General features: G+C 35.8%; 1 long non-coding RNA gene across 1 annotated transcript in view; it reads left to right on the top strand.

Moving 5' to 3' along the window:
* Positions 1 to 1267: 1267 nt before the first annotated feature.
* Positions 1268 to 15943, top strand: part of LOC128647688 (uncharacterized) — a 60163-nt gene continuing 45487 nt past the window's right edge. Inside the window, exon 1 of the long non-coding RNA XR_008400383.1 lies at positions 1268 to 1350. This is a non-coding gene — a long non-coding RNA (uncharacterized LOC128647688). The remainder of the gene's footprint in view (positions 1351 to 15943) is intronic.

Raw genomic sequence — 15943 nt, 5'->3', positions numbered from 1 at the left:
TATATAAATATATATATATATAAAAAATATATATATATATATATATAATATATATATATATATATATATATATATATATATATATATACTGTACAGGTAGCCCACAGTTTACGCCGGGGTTAAGTTCCAGAAGGAATGGTTGTAAATCGAAACCATTGTAAATTAAAACCCAGTTTATAATATAAGTCAATGGGAAGTGAGGGAGTTATGTCAATTTTGAGAGGGGCCTGGAACCTTAGTAACCTATAATACATTATTTTTAAAGCTTTGAAATGAAGACTATAAATGCTAAACAACATTATAAACAGTATCAAATATTCACACAACACAGAATATACTTGCATTTTTCTGCAAACAAAGCAGTAAGGTCTCTGCATTGAAACAGTAGCATACACTCAGCTAGATTATGAGTTTTGCGTTATGGTGAAAAAGCAGCGTTATGGCTCTTTTTCACTATCGCTGGTATTACAGGTGTTGTAGGTATAGCTGTACCGCAAACACCTTTTCGGCCGTAACGCAACATAACTACCGCACCTTTCAAAAAGTCCTTTTTCAATGGGACTTCCGCAGCGCCGGGAATTACGAGTTTGCCTGTCCGCCCAAAAAGTGAGCGGTACAGCCCATAACTACAAGATCTGTACCGACACCTGAAAGTCAGTAGTTATGGGTTTCACGTTACAAAGCTGTACCATAAAACTCATAACTAAAGTGTTACAAAGTACACTAACACCCATAAACTACCTATTAACCCCTAAACCGAGGCCCTCCCACATCGCAAACACTAAAATAAAATGATTAACCCCTAATCTGCCACTCTGGATATCGCTGCCACTATAATAAACATATTAACCCCTAAACCGCCATACTCCCACATCGCAAACACTAGTTAAATATTATTAACCCCTAATCTGCTGTACCCAATGTCGTTGCCACCTACATACACTTATTAACCCCTAATCTGCTGTCCCTAACATCGCCGCAACCTACATTACTGTTATTAACCCCTAATCTGTTGCCCCCAAAATCGCCGCCAGCTAACTACTGTCATGTTAATTGTCCTAATTGTGATTTAGTACTGTTGCTTTAAGGCCTCACAGCTCAACCCTTTATAAGCTTACACTTCTTCTTAGCACATTGCTTGTTATTGATCCATTCACTACGGACTGCCTGTGAATCCTCCTACTATCAAGCCTTCCCACCTGATACTGAAGCGTCAGCACTCTTACGTGTCTCACTCACTTGTCAGCCACCCGGGTTCAGGAACGCCCACACATCTGATCTCGGAGTCGCGGTCAAACACGCTGGAGCGTGTAACAATCAGGTCAGACTACCGCTGCTGGATAAAACATAGTAAGTACTTACAGCGTTTACTTGTAGTTAAGATCTTTCCTTGCCTAGTCATATGTACATGCTGGCTACTGCAAACTTATATCGAATAACCAAATGTTCAGTCAGCTTTTGTCTGCTTGTGCACTTAGTCTCTGAAACGATAGCTGAAAGTAATTGCCTACAGATTGCTATACTTGAGATTTCATGACTGATGTGTTAAAACACTTTCCACTCTGCATAAGTGTTCTCCTATCAATTCTACCTTACTTTATCTGTATGTCAGATTTCTTATTTAAGCTGTGCTTGAATATTATTCTAACCTTGCCTGAAGTCAGAACTTACATATTGTTCTACTATTTCCTCATATCATATATATATATATACGTATATCTAGTGATCACTGATCCACAGCCTGCAGTTGTAGCAGTTCTAAGAACAACTGCTCAACAAGTCAGTGGTATATAAATTGTTACATTGTCACACCTTGCAGAAAGTATTTTGCAAAGTTGAAACTTTGTCATACAACCAATTACCTTGCAGAAAGTATTTTGCAAAGTTGAAACTTTGTCATACAACCAATTACCTTGCAGAAAGTATTTTGCAAAGTTGAAACTTTGTCATACAACCAATTACCTAGCAGAAAGTATTTTGCTAAGTTGATACTTTGTCATACAACCTTACATTACACTCATAGATAACCTGCACCATTGATCCTTTTGTTCATTTGACAGATTTTCATTACAACTACACTTATTATTTCTTTTAATAAATTTTTATTGAGGTTTACACAATAATAAAGGAAAAGAGAAGAAGATCAAGGTCAAAATACAGATAAAAAAATCACATCGCTTAGACATTGCAAAGGTTTATACAATATTAAAGGGACAGTAAACCTTAAAAATAATGTTATATAATTCTGCACATAGTGCAGAATTATATAACATTATTTAAGTGCTATAGGAGCGAGCTGCACTTAGTGCTATGGCGCGGTCGGGCCGGGCTGTGACTATACAGCTGGCCCGATGCGCTGACTAAATATTACAGACCCGCTCAGCAGAGAGCAGAGAGCGGGTCTGTAAAAGCGCCATAATTTTTACATATTTAAAGGTAAAAAAGGCTATTAGAACTATAGCACTTAAATAATGTTATATAATTCTGCACTATGTGCAGAATTATATAACATTATTTTTAAGGTTTACTGTCCCTTTAAGTTCAAGATAAAAACAGCAATGTCCTATTTAACCTCTTAAGGACATATGACGGATTTTTTCCGTCATAAAACAATTGAGCAAACTGAAAGCTGTGTCCTTAAAGGGTTAAATATATAAATATTTATGACCTTTATTTTATGAGATTGAAACCTTCGTTTAATGGAACATATTTATAAGTTTTTCCTTAAATAATCTAGCTTGACCTAAACTTAAAAAATTGGTATATATACCCACAATACCCTTCTAAATCGAACAGTAAAAGAAAAAAAAAAAAGAAAAGAAGAAGAGAAAAGAAAGGGAAAAAGGCATGGGGGAGTGAAGGGAAAGAGAGACGAACAAGAGCAAAAGCGTCTGTTCTCATTATATTATACTGCTGCTCTTCTATCATCTAGGAAAAAAGATACTAACTCTTAGAAAATGCTGTAGAGAGCTAAGTAACTAAGTCAATATTGCATTTTCAATAGGGGACAATAATTGTTTTTGGGTTTCAGTTTCATATATATCCACGAACGATGCCCATTTTATATAGTATCTCTCAATACCTTTTTCTGTAGAGGTATAGGGGCCTATTTATTAAAGGTCTTGTGGACCTGATCCGGCAGTGCGGATCAGGTCCGCAAGACCTCGCTGAATGCAGAGAGCAATACGCTCTCCGTATTCAGCATTGCACCAGCAGCTCACAAGAGCTGCTGGTGCAACACTGCCCCCTGTTGACTCGCGGCCAATGGCCGCCAGCAGGGCGGTGTCATTCAACCCGATCGTACTCGATAGGGTTGATTTCCGGCTATTCCTGTCCGCCTCATCAGAGCAGGCAGAAAAGAAATGTATAATAAGCGCAGGGTGAGGCCACCTAACTCCTGAGAAACATAGGAGTCCCTATCATAGGTATATAGGAGAAAATAATGAAAATAAGCAGGAGCGCTAAAGCTGAAGGTGGATAGATACAAATAGTGATTTACTAAGTGATAGGATCCTAATAATGTAGAAACCTAATATGTGTATACCAAAGTATAAAGTGAACATACAATAGGACTATAATATATATAGGTCACATAAATTGACGTGACTGAAAAAATATAAATAGTTCCAAAACACTAAATAGTGAATATACCATGTATCTGTCATATAAAAAATGTTAACGTGTAAAAATGAATCAATACTAAATAATCAGTTATAAGGCTCTGCCTAAATTTAATCAGCAAATAAAAACAAACTTTCAAAAGATCAAAACAATCTTGAAAAACTTTCAAAAGATCACAAAAAACAGTACCATTTACACAAAAGCGAACAAACAGCTTTACGTATGCTAGCCAACAATAAAAATCTGATAATCAAGGATGCAGATAAGGGCGGTGGTATTGTCCTACAAGATCTAGGAGATTATCTCAAAGAGGCCAATAGAATTTTAACAGACACTGAATATTATAGGGAAATCTCTTTCAATCCAACAAGTATTTTCCTAAAAGGGTACAGTACACTAATACAAAAGGGCATATCCACAGGTATTCTAAATAAAGAAGAGAAAGAATTTCTCAGTCACAAATCCTAGTGTGGCACACTATTACCACCTGCCCAAAATCCACAAAGATCACATACAATTTATCTTTTTATTTAGATCAATTTTTACAAAAATATGTTGTTACTTTACCCTCCTATATCAGAGATAGCACACATTTACTATATCAACTTAAAAACATTTCTACTAACGATGATCTAATTTGGATCACTTGTGATGTTGGCTCCCTTTATTCTAACATTTGCCATAACATGGGTATTAATGCAGTTTCCATCTTTTTGGAAAAGGACCTATATATGCCAGACATCCAAAAAGAATTTATATTGGAAGGAATAGAATACATCCTCAAGCACAATTATTTTATTTTTCAAGATAGATTTTTTCTACAGGTCAAGGGGACGGCCATGGGTACCAGGTTCGCCCCGAGCTTTGCAAATTTGTTTATGGGAATCTTTGAAGACCGATATATTTATTCCTCAAGCTTTTGGGCGAACCTGGTATACTATGGCCGCTATATAGATGACCTGATTTTTATTTTAAGAGGGAGCCACGAGCTAGCTAATACACTAATAGAACATTTAAATCAGAATCAGATGGGTTTAACCTTCACAGCTAATATACAAAAATCTTCAATAGAATTCTTGGATCTATTACTAAGTTGGGATAATCAAGGTAACATCATTTCTCAAACTTTTTTCAAAAAAGTCGATAGCAACAGCTATCTAGACTTCTCTAGTAACCACCATATAGGGTGGAAAAGAAACATCCCATACAGCCAATTTAAGAGAATACGCAGGAATTGCTCCAATTTAGAATCTTTTGACATTCAAAGCAAGGTTCTTTACCAACGCTTTGTAGACAAAGGTTATCCTATAGATCTACTAAATCAATGTCTTAAAAAAGCACGCAATCTAGATAGAGAATTAATCTTTGAAAAAGTCCAAAATAGCACCAACAATCAAACCAAAAAGAAATCCACAAACAACGTTGTTTGTGAACCACTTTTCATTACACAATACAATAACAACCACTACAAAATTCGAAACATACTACATAAACATTGGAACATTATCCAAAAGGATCCTTTCCTTAAAGATATAGTCGGTGAAAAACCCAAAATTGTATATAGACGAGCTCCCACTTTAAGGAATCAATTAGCCCCCAGTAAAAGAGTAAAACATTGCCAATTTCGGTCCAATAAACAAACCAAAACTTTAAACTTTTTAGCTTCCCATGGATCATTTAAATGTGGCAAAAGAGGTTGCAACATGTGCAAATTTACAATTTCACAAAAATCTTTTAAATCCAATATTACTGGTTTAACTTATCAAATCACACATCGTCTCAATTGCGAATCTAAATATATAGTGTATCTCCTTAATTGTATTTGTGGCGTCCAGTATGTAGGGCGCACTATTAGAAATCTCCGTACCCGTTGGGGTGAACATCATCGAAATTGTAAAAATTGTAAAAAAACTAAAACCAACCATAGTGTCCCCAACCATTGTGAAACGATACACGACGGGAGTTCAGATATCTATAAAATTATCCCTATTGATCATGTACCACCTTCCACAGATTATGATCGTCTGATTAAACTCAGGCAATTAGAAACATATTGGATACACAAACTCAAAACTTTGTATCCATTAGGCTTAAACGCCAATGTAGATTTGGCAGCCTTCACATAAATTATCACTTTTATACAGGTTACATTTATATCTAATATGAGATTTAGCTTTTAGGGTCTAGTACATCATATTTTCTTATATTTTTTGATATACATTAACAAACACTACCATATGTTGATACCACTACATTATATCTCTCTTATTTCTTTTTCTCTTCTTTGTCAGTCTTCAATAATATATTGCATTAATGCAATTTAGACACATATAGAATATGTTATGTTTCCATACACTTATATTTATGTGTATATGCCCATGATGAGCATGTCCACATAGTTGTGTATATGTATGCACTTGTCTATCCGGTTCTAAACCTAATAGTCCAAGCACCCATATAGTTTCATATTATATTATATTTTACATACCTGATTTATATTATTTTCTACGATACACTATTTTGCACATTTCATCTTTTTGAATGTTTGATTATTCATCAATACATACACCTACAATTGTTTATATACATTCTGGATACACTTTTTAGTCTATTTGGTTGTTGTATATGATTGGAAACAATTAATAACATAATTCCCAAATATATTTCCGCCCCAATATATAACATAAATTTTCAAGATAGCTTTACCAATTTCTTGTTCGCCTAACATACAAAAGGTCCCAAGTTCGAGTCCAGTGGAGTCCCAAATATATATATACATATTATTAATCACATAATTCCTAACATATTTCTGCTCCAATATAAAACATAAAAATAGCCCTTCAAGATAGCCTTATCAATTTCATGCTCGCTTAACATACAGAAGGTCCCAAGTTCAAGTCCAGTGGAGCCATAAAATAAAATATATATATACATATATATTTTTTACAATTTTTATATGTCACTTATTTATAGTAAGCATTTGTCACGAACATTTCTTTTTTAGTTTTATATTTATAAGAAAATTCCTTTTAGTTTGGTTTTAAAAATTAGAGTCATTTATTAAAAAGACCAAATAAGATGATCTTCTAGACATTGTGAGACATGTAGATCAATTTATATATTTTGTATCAATACTAATCCTTTTTGCAAGAAATTCAAACAAGACATAAAGGTAGCCTTTTGATTTTTCCATTGCCTAGCACACATTAGGTCCTGGGTTCGAATCCAACCAGGAGATGAGATATACATATACACACATGTTAATATATGTCCAGTTTACTATGAGATATTTTATTTTTTTCCAGATATATTTGGTAATTGCGAATAGGGTTTTTTATATACTTTTTATTTAAGTGTTATCTGTGTGGTCACAATTGTTCAAACCAATTTATACAATGTATCAAAAGTTAAATGTTTTTGCAATTGCAACATTGTTAATAGAGTTGACCTTTTGTTTCAATTCCGGGTCACTGTGGGTTTAAATAGATCTCTATTGTTAACTATGATTATGCCTGATGAAACGGTCTGGAATAGACTGAGAAACGCGTTGCAAAATAAATACTGTTTGTTTTATACCACGACCCGGTATTTTTGCTTCTTTCCACGATCCACCTGTTTTTGAAACAGGACTTTTACCACGGAACCTTTCATACACTGACACTGTCGTTTTTGGAGAAAAGTCTCGGTGGCGTGAGTGCAGCAGGAGAACACCTATCAGCTTGCAGCTCACCTGGTCCGGCCATTGGCCCTAAAAAACGTGGGTGCTACTTTCTAGACGCCTATCTGGATTCCACAGGTCCTCTGGGTGAGACCTCCAGCGTACTGACTGCTGGAATTTGAATGTCAGCCTGCTTTATCGCACCTTATTCATTTAAGGTGCCACTTTCCTTGTGAGTAGTTTTTTGCACATCACTTTTATATTTGTTGTTTGAACGATTCACACTATGTTGGCGCCCCTTGTTTATCTTCCATTCTAGACACCCTGACCCATCGCACCGCGGGACACAAGAGGAGCACGCCAAACACCTGAACACATCACCGTTCACATATTAGGATTGGACACTTATTTTTTACATCACAGCAATTTTTGGGACATTGATAAGTACTTTTTTTATATATTTTACTAATCGCCACAAATATCATTGTTTATCTGTGATATCTGATTATTTCAATGTATCACTAATATTATACACAAATTGTCCTGAGCACTTGTTTTACACACAATTTATTTTCGTCATTATTATAAAAAAATTTTACACATACCAAACACTGTGCTGTTTATAAAATTTTTTTTTTTTTTTTTTTTTTTTTTTTTTTTTTTTTTATTTATGCATACGGGTACAAACCCAATCATAAAGTGGTAGGTCCCACTTTGATAACCTGTGTTCCAAGCGCATCCTCTTAAGTTTTTTCCTCCTCAGGAATTTCTTTTTATAATATCAATACATGTATATGTTAAAAACGGACGTCTCCGTATATAAAAGGTTGCCACCACAAAGAAGGGAAAATAGTCACTGAATGTCTTTTCTTAAATTGGAGTAGCTAAAAAATCCGGATAAATAGTCTTTCTGGGAGCAAAGAGCTCAAGCTTACCCCAAACACTTTGGCACTCGATTCCGTTGAGTGAAATTACCGCCGTGCGGAATGACATCACCTATATGGGTGCTGTCCTCAGTGCACAATTTGATTGGTCCTTGTGCGGTCAACTTGAAATGATAGCTACCGTATTCTCCAACACAGAGTATCCGCTCTTTAGTGTCCAAAGGCACGCAGGGTACTCTATAGCAAGAAGGTGTTGGAAATGTAGATAGTGAAGCTAGTGAATGATCCTTGGTCTCGCTTCAGATCAAAATAGGCAGTATATAGTGCACCAATAAGCACAAATATATGGTAGGTTCGTCCTGGATCGTCGGATTGTACTGGTTAATCAGGTGATTGGTCCCAAAGTTTGTGGTGTTGACCAGGAACCCACAACGGCACCACAGTGACAATCGTAAAACACAAGTTGTAGCTTCAACTATGGATAGAGTATGTAATGTCCATACATAGCAACTGACATCAACGCGTTTCTCCCTATACAGGGCTTTTTCAAGATCTTGAACTCCAAAACATATGGACCAGGTCAGCTTCCGAAAAGTGACATCTAGGACAATAGTTTTGGGTATTAGGGTACCAACGATTGAGTTTAGCTGGTGTAATATAAACCTGATTAATAAATTTTACATGGCATTCCCGCCATGCTGCAAAGAGTGTAGCTTTATCCACTTTTTGTATACTGTATTTCACCAAATACTCACCAGATGTATCTAGCATTTGTTGCCAACTTCTATCCAAATTCTGTAAATAAGCTTCACCTAAATTAGAAAGTATTAACTTATACCAAAAATTAATCGAATGAATACCATTTTGGAATAGTGATAATCCCATTTGCAACCCGTTGTATCCAACTGAAATTAAAATTCTTGTTGGACTCATAAAACCAATGACAGATTTGCAAATAGGCATAGAAGTCTGTATTGGGGAGATCATATCTGTTTTTTAGGTCTTCAAAGGTACATATTCGAGAGGTACCCGATTCATTAAGTTGAAATACATGTGTAAGTCCCAAACTACTCCATCTATTAAATAGTTTACTATTAACGCCAGGTAGAAATCGAGGGTTACCCGTTATGGGTAAAAGATTTGACATATGGGAATCCATATTTAATAATGATCTTAGGCGTTGCCATGCGCTAATAATATAGTATATAATGTGCATCCTTTTTATTCTAACCGGTATATGTCGAATAGGACAGTGTAATAAAGCAGTTAAAGAAAATGGAGAGACCAGCTTTTTTCCACCTCTAAGTAAGCAATATAGTTACCATCTGTAAGCCAATCCATTGCGATTTTCGCTAGACATACACTGTTATATATAGATAAAGAAGGGAAGGATAGCCCCCCAAACTGTCTTAGATGTGTTAGTTTTTCCAATGCCATTCGACTTTTACCTGTACCCCACAGAAATCTTCTACAAATTTTATTCATATAGTAATATCTTTTTTTATTTAGTGGAATGGGTACATTTTGTATTAGGTATACGCATTTTGGCAATATAATCATTTTGATTAAATTGATTTTAGCTGTAAGCGAAAGTGGAATATGGGAGCAATTAGTTAAGTTTTGTTTAATTTTCTCAAATAAAATACAGAAGTTCCTTGAATACCAATATTTCGGGCAGTTGACTATTGATCCCTAAGTATGTAAGCTGGTCTTTTACAATTTTAAAAGGTACAAAAGATTTATCAAGTGGGGATTATTGAGCCATAGTATTTCTGATTTGGTAGCATTCACTTGGTAACTAGAGAACGAACCAAACTCCTGAATACATTTTAAGATATATGGAATCTCTAATTGTGTATTATTAAGAAATAATAACAGATCATCTGCATAAAGTAGGAGTTTAAGCTTCTTATCCCCAAGGGAGATACCTTGAAGTTTCATTCTAAATAATATAGCAAGGGGCTCGATTGCTAAGTTGAAAAGTAAAGGAGAGATTGGACACCCCTGCCGTGTGCCTTTTGCCATAGAAAAACTATTAGTTAAGGACCCGTTTAGCAGTATTGAAGAAGAAGCTTCAGAATATATTAATTTAATACAGTTTGAGAATAAACCTTTAAATCTAAATTGACTCATTGAATGGAAGAGATGGTCCCATGCAATTGAGTCAAACGCCTTCTGGGCATCAATTGATAAAATAGCTTGATCGTGTAAGATTTTAGATTATTTTTGTTTATCGAGATTCCACTAGTCACCCAAAAGTTAAAAAAAAATCTGAATATTAGCAGATGGATTTCTATGTGCCATAAAGCCGACCTGGTCCACATGTATTAAAGAGTCTAGGGGCCCTTTCAGTCTATGTGCCATTATACCCATGAACAATTTGTAGTCACTATTCAACAATGAAATTGGACGATATGAGTCTAACGAAGTTGGGTCTTTACCTTACTTCTGAATAAGTGTAATCGTGGTAGCTGAGAAATATGGGGAGGGTTTTATTCCATTTACAAAATAGTAATTTTACTTATTTTAATAGAGTAGGTGTAATTTCTTCTTTTAGCATTTTGTAGAATTCATCTGGTAAAAGATCAGGGCCAGCAGCTTTATTCATTTTCAATTTATCGTTTGCATGTTGTATTTCAGTTTCCGTTATAGGTGAATTCAGTACTTCTAAATGCTCAGGAGACGGACAGGAACTGTTATATTCTGCCAAAATGTAGTTTTATTAGAGGAATTTATCTCTGTTGGGGAATACAGTTCTTTAAAAAAAAAAAATTGTAGAACACCTGGCTAATATCCTCAGATTTATTAAATTTGACATCATCCTTTTTAATAACTTTAATATAATTCTGTTTTTTTTGGTTCTTGACACATCTAGCTAAGTATTTACCAATTTTATACCCGTATCTATATAGCTAACTACACTTATTAACCCCTAATCTGCTGCCCCCAATGTCACTGCCACTATACTAAAGTTATTTACCCCTAAACCTAACCCTAAGTCTAACCCTAACGTAACCCTAACCCTAACACCCACTAACTTTAACATAATTAAAATAATTCTAAATAAAAATTACAATTAATACCTAAATTATTCCTATTTAAAAATAAATAAATACTTACCTGTAAAATAAACCTAAGCTAGCTACAATATAACTAATAGTTACATTGTAGCTATCTTAGGTTTTATTTTTATTTCACAGGTAAGATTGTATTTATTTTAACTAGGTTGATTAGTTAGTAAATAGTTATTAACAATAGGCTAGATTACGAGTTTTGCGGTATGAGGGGTGCGGTATTAACATGCACGTTATTGTCACCGCTCACTTTCCTACAGCACTGGTATTACAGGTGAACAAAAACCCGGCGTTATCAGGCAAGAAGTGAGCGTAAAGAAAAATTGTGCTCCATACCCCACTCCAATACCAGCGCTGCTGAAAGCAACGGTGAGCTGGTTTTACGTTCTCATGCACAATTTCCCCATAGACATCAATTGGGAGAGCCGGCTGAAAAAAAGCCTAAAACCTGCAAAAAAGCAGCATAAAGCCCCGTAACGCAGCCCCATTGATTCCTATGGGGAAACAAATTTTCTGTTTACACCTAACACCCTAACATGAACCCTGAGTCTAAACACCCCTAATCTTACACTTATTAACCCCTAATCTGCCGACCCTGACATCGCCGACACCTACATTATACTTATTAACCCCTAATCTGCCACTCCGAACATCGCCGCCACTATAATAAACATATTAACCCCGAAAACCGCTGCACTCCCGCCTCACAAACACTAGTTAAATATTATTAACCTACCTACATTTATTAACCCCTAATCTGCCACCTTCAACGTCGCCGCCACTATACTACATTTATTAACCCCTAAACCTAAGTCTAACCCTAACACCCCCTAACTTAAATATAATTAAAATAAATCTAAATAAAAATTCCTATCATTACCTAAATAATTCCTATTTAAAACTAAATACTTACCTGTAAAATAAACCCTAAGCTAGCTACAATATAACTAATAGTTACATTGTAGCTAGCTTAGGGTTTATTTTTATTTTACAGACAAGTTTGTATTTATTTTAGCTAGGTAGAATAGTTACTAAATAGTTATTAACTATTTACTAACTACCTAGCTAAAATAAATACAAATTTACCTGTAAAATAAAACCTAACCTGAGTTACACTAACACCTAACACTACAATTAAATAAATTACCTAAATTAAATACAATTACCTAAATTAAATTACAAAAAAAAAACCCACTAAATTGCACAAAATAAAAAAAGAAATGATCAGATATTTAATTAATTACACCTAATCTAATAGCCCTATGAAAATAAAAAAAGACCCCCAAAATAAAAAAAAATCCTAGCCTACAATAAACTACCAATAGCCCTTAAAAGGGCCTTTTGCGGGGCATTGTCCCAAAGAAATCAGCTCTTTTACCTGTAAAAAAAATACAAACACCCCCCCCAACAGTAAAACCCACCACCCACACAACCAACCCCCCAACAGCCAATAGAATGCGAGCTCAATCCTATTGGCTGATTGAATCAGCCAATAGGATTGAAGCTCAATCCTATTGGCTGATTGCATCAGCCAATAGGATTTTTTAGCCTTTAATTCTGATTGGCTAACAGAATTCTATCAGCCAATTGGAATTCAAGGGACACCATCTTGGATGACGTCACTTAAAGGAACATTCATACGGGAAGAAGACTTCGTTTGAAGAGGATGTTCCGCGCTGGATGGATGAAGATAGAAGATGCCGTCTGGATGAAGACTTCTGCTCGTCTGGAGGACCACTTCTGCCGGCTTAGATGAAGACTTCTCCCGGCTTCCTTGAGGACTTCTTGCCGCTTTGCTGAGGACTTCTCCTGGCTTCGTTGAGGATGGATGTCTGGTTTTCAAAACTGTAAGTGGATCTTCGGGGGTTAGTGTTAGGTTTTTTTAAGGGTTTATTGGGTGGGTTTTGTTTTTAGCTTAGGGTTTGGGCAGAAAAAGAGCTAAATGCCCTTTTGAGGGCAATGCCCATACAAATGCCCTTTTCAGGGCAATGGGGAGCTTAGGTTTTTTAGTTAGGATTTTATTTGGGGGGTTGGTTGTGTGGGTAGTGGGTTTTACTGTTGGGGGGGTGTTTGTATTTTTTTTACAGGTAAAAGAGCTGATTTCTTTGGGGCAATGCCCAGCAAAAGGCCCTTTTAAGGGCTATTGGTAGTTTATTGTAGGCTAGGGTTTTTTTATGTTGGGGGGCTTTTTTATTTTGATAGGGCTATTAGATTAGGTGTAATTAGTTTAAATATCTGATCATTTCTTTTTTTATTTTGTGTAATTTAGTGGGGGGGTTGTAATTTAGGTAATTGTATTTAATTTAGGTAATTTATTTAATTGTAGTGTTAGGTGTTAGTGTAACTCAGGTTAGGTTTTATTTTACAGGTAAATTTGTATAACTAGGTAGTTAGTAAATAGTTAACTATATAGTAACTATTCTACCTAGTTAAAATAAATACAAACTTGCCTGTAAAATAAAATTAAACCCTAAGCTAGCTACAATGTAACTATTAGTTATATTGTAGCTAGCTTAGGGTTTATTTTACAGGTAAGTATTTAGTTTTAAATAAGAATAATTTAGGTAATGATAGTAATTTTAATTTAGATTTATTTTAATTATATTTAAGTTAGGGGGTGTTAGGGTTAGACTTAGGTTTAGGGGTTAATAACTTTAGTAGCGGCGACGTTGGGGGCGGCAGATTAGGGGTTAATAACTGTAATGTAGGTTGCTGCAGTGTTAGGAACAGCAGATTAGGGGTTAATAATATTTAACTAGTGTTTGCGAGGCGGGAGTGCGGCGGTTTAGGGGTTAATATGTTTATTATAGTGGTGGCAATGTCGGGAGCAGCAGATTAGGGGTTAATAATTTTATTTTAGTGTTTGCGATGCGGGAGGTCCTCGGTTTAGGGGTTAATAGGTAGTTTATGGTTGTTAGTGTACTTTTTAGCACTTTAGTTATGAGTTTTATGTTACAGCTTTGTAGCGTAAAACTCACAACTACTGACTTTAGAATGCGTTACGAATCTTGCGAGATAGGCTGTACCGCTCACTTTTTGGCCTCCCAGAAAAAGCTTGTAATATTGGCGCTATGGAAGTCTCATTGAAAAAAGACTTTATGGGGGCGGAGCTAGCTATCACTGGGATAAGACGCACATTTCTGGAGCTCCTGACTCATACTATAATTTTAAAGGATTTGGTGCCTACTTTTCCTATTTTTTAATCTGATCTGGAAGTGCACATGGTGTACTATCTTGTCACTGCTTTTGGGAAACATTGCAGTGTTCCAGGCTCTAATTTTGGCAACTTATGATCTCCACCTTTCACTGGCCTACTGTGAACGTGCTATGATATGGCCACAATAATTCTCAGTCAGCTACAAGATCTGCTAGATCACTTTGCCGAAGCTTTCTTGGATGTAGTGGTCGGGGCTTTCAAGTCTCCAGACTTTCACATTACCTCTTCAGCTACCCTACCTGTTTGTTGAAAGAAGTGCGATGGTGCAGAGGATGTGGCAGAGGCCGTGCGGCCACCATCTTTATTATCAAGGCAGACACACACTTTATTGCAATGCAACATAGAGGAGGTTGGGCAGACCAATGTGCAGGAAGCTGGAAAGGATCTTGAGGCCGATGCTGAACCGCATGGCTTACAGTTGGATACGTTTTGTGGGGGCCTGAAAGAGGAGATAAGGATGCACGCGTTGCTGGGTACTAAAGAGTGGTTATGGGCGCGAGGACCGCGCATGACTTCTGACTATCAGATAATATATCGGAGCTCCCTGGAGAGGTATGAACTACCTGGCGGTGATAATATGAAGCTGTATGGACGTGGAACTTGTGAGTTAAAACTGTGCTGGGCCCCTCAGATTTGGGGCATTGTCGCAAGTTGGTGGTCTCTGCTGGGACTTAGGCAATGTGAGCAATATGCTTCCTGTGGCTTCAGAAGAGGCATCGGTTAATTTAGAGACAGCCTTTATACCCACGAAGGGTGAAGCAAATGCGGACACTGAGACTTTTCTATAAATCACTTTAATATTATGCCTTCCTTGTTATTTTTTAATGGAAAGTTTGAATCGTATACCCACTCCTGGTATAATAGACCCACTCTCCTACCTACTAACAGTGATGAGAAGTATAATGTTTTTATTCCTTTTGGAGTTTAGGTGTTTTTTGTTTTCTATAAGATAAAGCTACCAGCCATACAGAGCCCATTGTTTTCTTATAGTCCCTATTTTATCCTGCACAAATTGTCATGTTTGACCCATATGTTCTTGTGCCATGTTTGTAGCTCCCAATTCACGTTATTTGAAGGTATATTATATTATATATACATATCCTAGAGGTCTACTTTATGTTAGCTTGGTTTGGTGGTACTTTGCATAATTGACTTTTGCACAGAGCTTTTATTAGTTAAGGCAGATGAGAGATAACCATTTTGTTATAACAGTTCTTTTGGATCATGCTGCAATTATTATATACTATATAATTGAATTATTCAGTCTCATGTTTAAAGTTGCAGTTCACTGTTTTCATATTTTTTTTATTTTTATTTTTTTTTTAGATTAAGGTAACCCTGCCATTTGCTACATCTCTCTCCCTACTATGTTTGTATTTGTTATGTATGCACCATGTGTTTTAACTGTTTGATATGTGTTCCCTGGGGTATTAATTGAATTTACACAAAATTACATCTTAACTGCTAGATTAGTAGGAATATTTCCAGG

This window comes from Bombina bombina, chromosome 1 (genome assembly GCF_027579735.1).
Source record: "Bombina bombina isolate aBomBom1 chromosome 1, aBomBom1.pri, whole genome shotgun sequence".
Lineage (NCBI taxonomy): Eukaryota > Metazoa > Chordata > Amphibia > Anura > Bombinatoridae > Bombina > Bombina bombina.
The sequence above is the reverse complement of the archived record's forward strand: the minus strand, read 5'-3'. Positions and strand labels throughout refer to the sequence as shown.